Below are 10,041 nucleotides of genomic sequence, written 5' to 3' on the forward strand. Positions count from 1 at the left end.
ACGACCTAGACAATTTGTTTATTGATCAGCAGAAATTGGAATCAATATTTTATCACGTTCTGGTGATTTTTAACAATTATTTTCATGAACAGAAAGTTTCTGGAACTTTTAGCAAGATCAAATAACTATCATCCAAGAAGATCCTATAGGTTAAACTTGGCACAAACACTAATTAAAACATAAAAAGACATCTAAGCAGAGGCTAAATCAAAGATTTATTCCTAAACAGAAGCAAAAAGCAAAAAAAGAAAAGAAAAAGAAAATTGGGTTGCCTCCCAACAAGCGCTATCGTTTAACGCCCCTAGCTAGGTATAATAGCAAGGATAGATCTAGGTATTGCCATCTTTGGTAGGCAATCCATAAGTGGCTCTCATGATAGATTCATATGGTAATTTTATTTTCTTTCTAGGGAAGTGTTCCATGCCTTTCCTTAACGGAAATTGGAATCTAATATTCCCTTCCTTCATATCAATAATTGCACCAATCGTTCTAAGGAAAGGTCTACCAAGAATAATAGGACACGAAGGATTGCAATCTATGTCAAGAACAATAAAATATACGGGCACATAGTTCCTATTTGCAACAATAAGAACATCATTAATTCTTCCCATATGTTTCTTAATAGTGGAATCCACAAGATGCAAGTTTAGAGAGCAATCATCAAAATCACGAAAACCTAGCAAATCGCACAAAGTCTTTGGAATCGTGGAAACACTAGCATCCAAATCACACAAAGCATAGCATTCATGATCTTTAATTTTAATTTTAATAGTATGTTCCCACTCATCATGAATTTTTCTAGGGATAGAAACTTCCAACTCAAGTTTTTCTTCATAAGATTGCATCAAAGCATCAACGATATGTTTAGTAAAAGCTTTATTTTGACTATAAGCATGAGGAGAATTTAGCACGGATTGCAACAAGGAAATACAATCTATAAAAGAGCAATTATCATAATTAAATTCCTTGAAATCCAAAATAGTGGGTTCATTAATATCTAATGTTTTGATCTCTTCAATCCCACTTTTATCAATTTTAGCATCAAGATCTAAAAACTCCGAATTTCTGGAACGCCTTCTAGGTAAAGGTGAATCATATTCAGTCCCATCATTATCACGATTCATATTGCAAAACAAAGATTTAATAGGGGACACATCAATAACTTTTACATCTTCATCTTTATTTTCATAGAAATTTGAAGAACACACTTTCACAAAGCAATCTTTCTTAGCACGCATCCTAGCGGTTCTTCCTTTGCACTCATCAATGGAAATTCTCATGGCTTTGAGAGACTCATTGATATCATGCTTAGGTGGAATAGATCTAAGTTTTAAAGAATCAACATCAAGAGAAATTTTATCAACGTTCCTAGCCAATTCGTCAACTTTAAGCAATTTTTCTTCAAGCAAAGCATTGAAATTCTTTTGCGAATTCATAAATTCCTTAACACTAGTCTCAAATTTAGAAGGCATCTTATTAAAGTTTCCATAAGAATTGTTGTAGGAATTACCATAATTATTAGAGGAATTACTAGGATAAGGCCTAGGATTAAAGTTTCCTCTATACGCGTTGTTACCAAAATTATTCCTACCAACAAAATTCACATCCATAGATTCATTATTATTCTCAATCAAAGTAGACAAAGGCAAATCATTAGGATCATAAGAAACACTCTTAGTAGCAAATAATTTCATAAGTTCATCCATCTTTCCACTCAAAACATTAATTTCTTCATCGCATGCACTTTTTTATTAGTAGATCTTTCAGCGTGCCATTGAGAATAATTAATCATTATATTATCTAGGAGTTTAGTAGCTTCTCCTAAAGTGATTTCCATAAAAGTGCCTCCCGCGGCCGAATCTAAAAGATTTCTAGAAGCAAAATTCAATCCAGCATAAATTTTTTGTATAATCATCCACAAATTCAAACCATGCGTAGGGCAATTACGTATCATTAATTTCATCCTCTCCCAAGCTTGTGCAACATGTTCATGATCAAGTTGCTTAAAATTCATAATATCATGTCTAAGGGAGATGATCTTAGCGGGAGGAAAATATTTAGAGGTAAAGGCATCGTTGCACTTATTCCAAGAATCAATACTATTTTTAGGCAAAGACGAAAACCAAGCTTTAGCACGATCTCTAAGCGAAAAAGGAAATAGCTTCAATTTAACAATATCATTGTCCACATCTTTCTTCTTTTGCATATCACACAAATCAACGAAGCTATTTAGATGGGTAGCGGCATCTTCATTAGGAAGGCCGGCGAATTGATCTTTCATGACAAGATTCAATAAAGCAGTATTGATTTCACAAGATTCAGTATCGGTAAAAGGAGCAATCAGAGTGCTAAGGAAATCATTGTTGTTGGTACTGGTAAAGTCACACAATTTGGTATTATCTTGAGCCATCGTGACAAGCAAGCAATCCAACACACGAGCAAACAAGAAGCAAGCGAAAAAGAGGTGAACGGAAAAGAGAGAGGGCGAATAAAACAGCAAGGGTGAAGTGGGGGAGAGGAAAACGAGAGGCAATTGGCAAATAATGTAATGCGGGAGATAAGGGTTTGTGATGGGTACTTGGTATGTTGACTTTTGCGTAGACTCCCCGGCAACAGCGCCAGAAATCCTTCTTGCTACCTCTTGAGCACTGTGTAGGTTTTCCCTTGAAGAGGAAAGGGTGATGTAGTAAAGCAGCGTAAGTATTTCCCTCAGTTTTTGAGAACCAAGGTATCAATCCAGTAGGAGGCCACGCACGAGTCCCTCGCACCTACACAAACAAATAAATCCTCGCAACCAATGCGATAAGGGGTTGTCAATCCCTACACGGTCACTTACGAGAGTTAGATCTGATAGATATGATAAGATAATATTTTTGGTATTTTTATGATAAAGATGCAAAGTAAAGAAAGTAAAATAAAAACGGTGCTAGAAATAACTTGTTGTATGGAGATTAATATGATGGAAAATAGACCTGGGGGCCATAGGATTCACTAGTGGCTTCTCTCAAGAGCATAAGTATTACGGTGGGTGAACAAATTACTATTGAGAAATTGACAGAACTGAGCATAGTTATGAGAATATCTAGGTATGATCATGTATATAGGCATCACGTCCGAGACAAGTAGACCGACTCCTGCCTGCATCTACTACTATTACTCCACACATCGACCGCTATCCAGCATGCATCTAGAGTATTAAGTTCATAAGAACAGAGTAATGCTTTAAGCAAGATGACATGATGTAGAGGGATAAACTCATGCAATATGATATAAACCCCATCTTGTTATCCTCGATGGCAACAATACAATACGTGCCTTGCTGCCCCTACTGTCACTAGGAAAGTACACCACAAGATTGAACCCAAAGCTAAGCACTTCTCCCATTGCAAGAAAGATCAATCTAGTAGGCCAAACCAAACTGATAATTCGAAGAGACTTGCAAAGATAACCAATCATACATAAAAGAATTCAGAGAAGATTCAAATATTGTTCATAGATAATCTTGATCATAAACCCACAATTCATCGGATCTCGACAAACACACCGCAAAAGAAGATTACATCGAATCGATCTCCAAGAGAATCGAGGAGAACTTTGTATTGAGATCCAAAGAGAGAGAAGAAGCCATCTAGCTAATAACTATGGACCCGAAGGTCTGAGGTAAACTACTCACACATCATCGGAGAGGTTATGGTGTTGATGTAGAAGCCCTCCGTGCTCGATGCCCCCTCCGGGGAAGCTCCGGAAAAGGCCCCAAGATGGGATCTCACGGGTACAGAAGGTTGCGGCGGTGGAATTAGGTTTTTGGCTCCGTATCTGGTAGTTTGGGGGTACGTAGGTATATATAGGAGGAAGGACTACGTCGGTGGAGCAACAGGAGGCCCATGAGGGTGGAGGGCGCGCCTGGGGTGGGGGTAGGCGCGCCCCCCTACCTCGTGCCCTCCTGGTTGATGTCTTGACGTAGGGTCCAAGTCCTCTGGATCACGTTCGTTCCGTAAATCACATTCCCGAAGGTTTCATTCTATTTGGATTCCGTTTGATATTCTTTTTCAGCGAAACTCTGAAATAGGCAAAAAACAGCAATTCTGGGCTGGGCCTCCGGTTAATAGGTTAGTCCCAAAAATAATATAAAAGTGTATAATAAAGCCCAATAATTTCCAAAACAGAATATAATATAGCATGGAGCAATAAAAAATTATAGATATGTTGGAGACGTATCAGGCCTCTATGCTAACTCATGAAGCACCTGCGTGGTGGCATGCAGATCTTCGTGAAGACCCTACGACCGCGCCACCTCAGCTGCCTGCCTGCCTACATGGCGCCGCATGCATCGCTGGCCTGTGCGCGTGTCGAAGCAAGGCGAGGCGGTAACGGACGGGACGGGCCTCGCTCCTGTCCCCGATAAAGCTAAGGGACACCTAAGTGATGCATTAAATGCGTCTTGTCCTGTAATACGTGCGATAAGCTCGCGCACTGTAGACCTTTCCACCTCCTGTGTGCCACTATGGCAACCCCTTTTGCCTATAAAAGGAGGCCCGAGGCCACCAGGAGAGGGATTGGGATTTTTGGAACTACGCAGCCACCGTAGCTAGTTCAGAAGCTCAAGAATACTCAATACATCCACCAAAGCAGGAATAGGGTTTTACGCATCCTCGCGGCCCGAACCTGGGTAAATGATCCTTGTGCTGGCTCCTGGACCTGCTCTCCTCACAACCCCGCGCCCTTCGACCGTAGAAGGGATCCCAGTGATCCCATAGGTGTCGTTGTCACCGACAATCCTTGCTCTGCAGTTGACTCAAACTCAAACCCTATATCATACAACATGTCTTTTGTGGTGATTTCAGTTCCAGCTGGAATCTTGTGTAAATCTCTCACCCCCACTTTCAGTCTGATCTCCTCTCTAGAATGAATATGCTCGACATCCACTTCCACCACAGGTCCTAAGGCATACCCAATTTCACATATACCTAAAAATGTCTCAATGTGTCAGGTACCCCCCACATCTTAATCCATACAGAGTGAAGTTTTCCTTTAACTTTATCATCTGGGTTCCAAAAGTCCACCTCAATCATTGCCCCAGTCCCCAGAAGTGTGAATTTTACAAAATTCTTCAATTCTACTAGCTTGGACTTGTTAGGAAACCTCATCAGAAAGGTTTTTGGGATTTGAAATTTAGCTCTCCATGTCCAGCCCCACTCAAACATCTTACTGAGACCATATGCCACTATGGTTTCATTCAGCAGCCCTGAGTGAACTGTGATTACTGCCATAGGATTGGCATGCTCTGCAGCCACAATGTCTTTGGTATTTTGCACCAACAAACAGCCCAAGCCTCTAGCACCATAACCAACATACTTAGCTACTGGCTTAGCTTGCTTCAAAACAGTGCATTCCTTGGTGCTGTGAGAATGTCTCTGACAAACTACACAGAACACTTTGTTTTTGCAGTCACTCTTCAGGTGTCCTTATTCTTTGCATTTGGCACAGAACATCTCTTTACTGCTACCAGCTTCTTTCTTCTTACTAATTTCTTTGTTTCCTTCCTCTCTTGCCATCCCCTGAGTCTGCAGAACATCTTGTTTTGGCATGTTTGACAGCAAGTATTGATATTGCTGTGCAATCTGCTCATGTGGCATGATGCCAAATTGTCCTAGCCCCATCCCCACCGGTATCATCTGAGGGAAGCTTTGATTGTGAATCACTGAAAATCCTCCTGGCATCTGAATGTTGCCCCCCTGTGCTGGAAATTGGGGTTACCAGCTGCGGAACCATTACCAGCACCAGTTCCCCCCATCCCAGACTGATAACTATCATGTTGATTTCCAAACCTCCCTGAGTTGTATCTCCTAGTATTTCCAACGATTTCTCTGCCAGCACCAGTGGATGTACCTTCCCCACCAGATCCACTACTGTTAGTCCTAGATCCTCCTCTGTAATTGCCTTCCCTGTCTATTCTGTCATAGTTGTCTAGATCTCGCCCATCTTGCCTGTTGAGCCCTCTCTCAAAACTGCAAATCTACCACCAGAGGTGCCCCGTCCTCCAAATCCATCACCCCTTCTAGGTCTCGGCCTCCAATTATCTTGTCTTCCTGCCATCTCTTCCTCTTCTCTCTAGCAATCTCTCTTTCTCTCTGCTCCCTCCCCACTACTCACCACCTCCACTCTCCTGCTAGGGTTTGGTAGGTGTAGGAAATCAGGCTCCAGTGGGTAGGGCAGTTTCTCACATTTATATAGCCCGGCTGCCCCTAGTTTTTTGGGCCACCCCCACTATCTTCTCCATTGGGCCTAGAAAAACTTGGGCCCAACCCTTTCATAGACCCCAGTATGTCCAGTTCTTCTTTTCCTCTTTATTCCATTTTATACCCTGCACCTGGCGCGCCTCCCTCTGAAATTCATCAGGAAAACTTTCTAGCACTCCATTCTCTGGGATCTCTGTGTGTATCTCATTGTTCTGGACTAAATCTCTTTCAGCAGCCACTTCCTCCTCTCTCAGATTCTTTTCCTGCTGGACTATTTTCTTATCTCCTTCAATGTCACTCAAGAATTCAGGGAGTCTAGGTAGATCTCATGTTTTCGGGATCAGAGGTTTAACTTTTATCAATGCCAATCTCATCTGACTATCAAAATTTCTTCATTTTTTCGCTCATCAGCCAAATCAGCTTCTCTTAAGAACAAACTCTAACATATTGGTTCAGTTTTTTCTTCATTCTACGATTCACATGCCTAATTCGCACTACTGCAGGATGCTGCTAACACGACACTACGATCAGAGACCCTTCGAGAAACTGTGTGCGATGCAATAATCGCAAACGGTGCTGTATGAAAATCGTCAGAACTGTATAAAACGTTTGCGATGACGGATGCATCAAACACTGTTCAGGTTTTAGTTGCGTGTGTGATGAAGGGCATATGGTTCAGTTTAATTAACTGTTTGCGATGAGGAGGAACAAAAGAAATGGGCAGCCAGATGAAGGCGTGTGCGATACACAACATACGGTTGACTCGGATGAACTATTTGTGATTAGGCAACACAAAAGAAACGGTCAGCCAGATGAAGGTGTGTGCGATATACAGCATACGGTTCACTCAGATGAACTGTTTGTGATTAGGCAACACAAAAGAAATGGTCAACCAGATCAAGGTGTGTGCGATATACGCATGCGGTTCACTCGGCCCTTGTCGTCAGTGTGTGACCTCTATGGCAACCGTTCGCTCCCCAGGCACCTCTTCGTGTACCGTGGAAATCGTCCACCGCCTCTTCGCCTTTCCCTCTCGATTTGGAACTGCTGTCGCACGCTCTTCCTCCCTCCTCCATTCGCCTTCACCCTTCCTTCTGCCATTGTTCGATCATCTTCTCCATGGAGGGAACAGGCCGGAAACGACCCCGTTATTCTTGCCCCGATCTGAATGATGACGCCGTGGAGGAACTCATTGATCGGTTCGACATCATCACCTCGGCTAGCATGGCAGGTTTGTTCAAGACCATTCTCAACTCAACTAATAACATCATTACAAGGAACCCAAGGGTCCAGGAGCGGTTTGATCTCGCCTATCTTCTTTGCCGTGAGCCAGCTGACTGGCGTGGGGACGAGGGAAGCCTCGCCTTGGGCAAGGCTTGGGCAGGCACAAATGGAGATTGGGTTGTTTACATTGGGTACAACTACGAGTGGGAACTTGTGAATGTGTACACTCGTCACTGGGTTCCACTTCCAAAAATCTCAGACGACTGCCCTGAGGTTGAGTACACCGGTATTCTACGTGAGTTCAAATACGATCATGGTGACTGTCGTCTACGGAAGATAGCAATTTGTCGAGTTCCCAGCCGCTATTGGGATTACTCGAACTATTAAGTTATTGCTATCTTCGACAAGCTTGTTGCCTTCTTCTATACACGGATGAGTACTGTGATGCAATTCAATACGAGGGTCTTGTTTTTGCTGCCACCACTCGTGGCACTGTTTTTGCATGGAATCGTCATGCTTTCGGTACGTTTGTCTTCCACCATAATTATAATTGTTTCATCCACATGCATGCGGGTTATCTAGTTTCCCTTTACTAATTAATTAACCTTCTTGTGTTTCCAAGGTCTTGCAAACATTCCACCACCTATAATTTTAAAATTTTCTAACCAAGGGGGAGATGACGATGTTGATGATCACGAGCATGAGGACGAGCTGGACCCATATACTCAGTGGCGCCTGGCAACTTATTCCGATGGATCACCTCTTCTTCTTGTCTGTATACAGGGCACTGCTGATGTTACTAAGGAAGCAGGTGTTTTCTCGCATGGTTGCACTCTCCGGACCTATTCCAACATCCGTTGCAGGGTATTCGGGATGGATACTAGTGTACTAGCGCCAACACCTTCTCCCTGGTTCAGTATTGAAAGTCTTGGAGGAAACTCGCTCTTCCTTGGACAAAACTATCCAATGATGGTGGAAGGCGATCCAGCTGTTGTTGACACAACGTTACTACCATTTATGAGAAGCAACTGTATCTATACCTCGGACATTGCTATGCTTCCCTACCATCCCAATATGGGTCCTGACATAGGCCGCTTCAGCCTGGATGATCAGTCCTGCGTTGGTCTCGAGATTGACAGTAGCTGGCCCTTCCCAGAGAATCACTTCTGGTTCAAAGCAAGCGTTTCCAACGCCGACGAGTGGTTGAGCTGAAGTTCATTTCATCGCTTTGTTATTTATTGTGTGAGAAAAACTTTACTAGAATGTTTTGTTGGAAATGATCTATAATCCAACGTGTATCCTCGTTGTCGTTGTGGGCTGATGACTTGTTGTATGTAATCAATGGTACATTTGCATATGCGTCCATCAACTCACGCTTGCTAGTCGTGTCCATATGAACAGTGCTAGTGATTTTAGTTGCAAAAATTAGATAGTGCTAGTGGTGCCCATATGAACAGTGCTAGTGACTAATCGCAGTGTTACAAGGTTGACAAATGGCAATGTTACTAGATAAACAAATGTCAATCTTTCCAGTTTGACAAATGGCAACATACCCAAAATGACAGATATGCAAATCTTACCCAATTTTTTGTACGTGGTTGCACACGGGTCATGCAAAAGAACCGTTTGCGTTGAAGGGATGCAGAAATCCTGCTCGGCACATTTTCCCTTGGCTTCCTGGGGAAGCTGTCGGTTTGCATCCGGGTGTTCTAACTAAAACGTTTGCAATGAGTGTTTTATATTTAAAAACCATTGACGTTTTTTTCAAAAGAAAATCGTTTGATAAGTCTGTACATTAAGAGAGAAAAACTCAAGGTCGTTCAAAGCATATCTTTCATTCAGTCACACTGCAAATTTATATTCATATGATCGAGAATTTGAGATACAATATTAAACCCCAAAAAAACTATTTCCGGCGGCGGCGGAGGCGGCGTGCCGCGCCGTCGTTGTTGTTGTCGTCCTCCTGGACGCCGTTGTTGAAGTCTACAAGGCAGCACAAAATGTTCTTCACATGTAAATCAAACATCATGTCGTCGCGCGATCGACGGGCTGGGCGCGGGAGGACGGCAACAGGCGCTGCTGAGAGGTAGCGGTCGACGGCAGCGTCCCATGCCGCTGAGAGGGGGCGGGTGCAGCCAAACGCACGGGGGTCAGCGCCACGGTGGGTGGAGGGGCGCGCACGGGCACGGGCACGGGCGCTGGCATGTACACAATCTCGCGCGGGTCCAGGGAGACCTCGCTGACGCCCGTGGCTTCTAGCTCTGCGATAGTGCTCGGCGACCAGCCCGTCAATGCTACAGGGATGGTCGCTGGCGCGGGCGCGGGGATGGGAGCGGGGACGGGAGCGGAGGCAGCAACCGCTGCGGCCAGCTCGTTCTGGGCCATGTCCATGAGGCCCCATTCGTCCTTATTTTCTATCTCCTCCGGCTCGGAGTCGACTTCACCAAACTTGAAGACTAGTGGCAGATGATCGTTCTGCGGCATGGCGTTGGTGGAGCTCTGCGGCTGCGGGAGGGAGGGGAATGGGAGGCGAACAGTAAGGGCGCTCGTATTAAATAGCGGCTTGGGCGCCATTAAT

Source organism: Aegilops tauschii, chromosome 3, assembly GCF_002575655.3.
Source record: "Aegilops tauschii subsp. strangulata cultivar AL8/78 chromosome 3, Aet v6.0, whole genome shotgun sequence".
Classification (NCBI taxonomy): Eukaryota; Viridiplantae; Streptophyta; class Magnoliopsida; order Poales; family Poaceae; genus Aegilops; species Aegilops tauschii.